The sequence below is a fragment of the Asparagus officinalis genome, chromosome 3 (assembly GCF_001876935.1).
Source record: "Asparagus officinalis chromosome 3, Aspof.V1, whole genome shotgun sequence".
NCBI classification, from domain to species: Eukaryota; Viridiplantae; Streptophyta; class Magnoliopsida; order Asparagales; family Asparagaceae; genus Asparagus; species Asparagus officinalis.
Genome location: NC_033796.1, coordinates 102,890,882 through 102,891,995, shown reverse-complemented (window position 1 = coordinate 102,891,995; position 1,114 = coordinate 102,890,882).

Genomic DNA, 1,114 nt, shown 5'->3' with positions numbered 1-1,114 from the left:
CCCCCCTCAATCTCTCCTCCTCTCTCCCTCTCTCTGTTCTCCCTCTCTCTGTCGACTGACGCCGGCGGCGGGCCGACCAACTGCCGCCGGCCGCCGGCGTCGGCCGACGAGAGAGGGAGAACAGAGAGAGGGAGAGAGAGAAGGAGAGATTGAGGGGGGTAGAGTGATTTTTTAAATTTGTTTACTTGTAATTTAATTTTTATATTTAGTGTTTAATTTTGGTAAAACAAAAATAGTGCAAAAAACCCAAACCCTAATAAAAAATGTTAATTTTGATGAAATTATGATATAAAAAAATTAAATTTAATTAGTGTTATTAGGGTTAGGGTTAGGGTTAGGCGAGGGTTAGGGCTAGGGTTAGGGTTAGGGTTAGGGTTCGGTGAGGGTTAGGGTTAGGCGAGGGTTAGGTGAGGGTGGGGGTTAGGGTTAGGGTTAGATGTTATGGTTAGGGTTAGGCGAGGTTTAGGGTTAGGGTTAGGGTTCGGTGAGGGTTAGGGTTAGGGTTAGGCGAGGGTTAGAGTTCGGGTTAGGGTTAGGGTTTGGGTTACGGTTAGGGTTAGGGTTAGGGTTAGGTGAAGGTGGGGGTGAATGTGAGGGGTTAGGGTTAGGGCTAGGGTTAGAGTTAGGGTTAGGGTTAGGTGAGGGTGGGGGTGATGGTGAGGTTGAGGTTGAGGGTTAGGATTAGGCGAGGGTTAGGGTTAGGGTTCGGGTTACGGTTAGGTTTAGGGTTAGTGTTAGGCGAGGGTTAGGTAAGGGTGGGGGTTAGGGTTAGGGTTAGGTGAGGGTGGGGGTGAATGTGAGGGGTTAGGGTTAGGGTTAGGGTTAGAGTTTGGGTTAGGGTTAGGTGAGGGTGGGGGTGATGGTGAGGTTGAGCTTGAGGGTTAGGGTTAGGGTTAGGGTTTGGGTTAGGATTATGGTTAGACGAGGGTTAAGGTTTGGGTTTGGGTTAGCCGAGGGTTAGGGTTTGGATTAGGGTTAGATAAGGGTTAGGGTTAGGATTAGGGATCGGTGAGGGTGAGGGTGAGGGCGGAGGGTGGGGGTGGGTGTGAGGGTGAGTTTGAGGGTTAAGGTTAGGGTTAGGGTTAGGTTTAGGTGAAGGTGAGGGTGAGGGTGA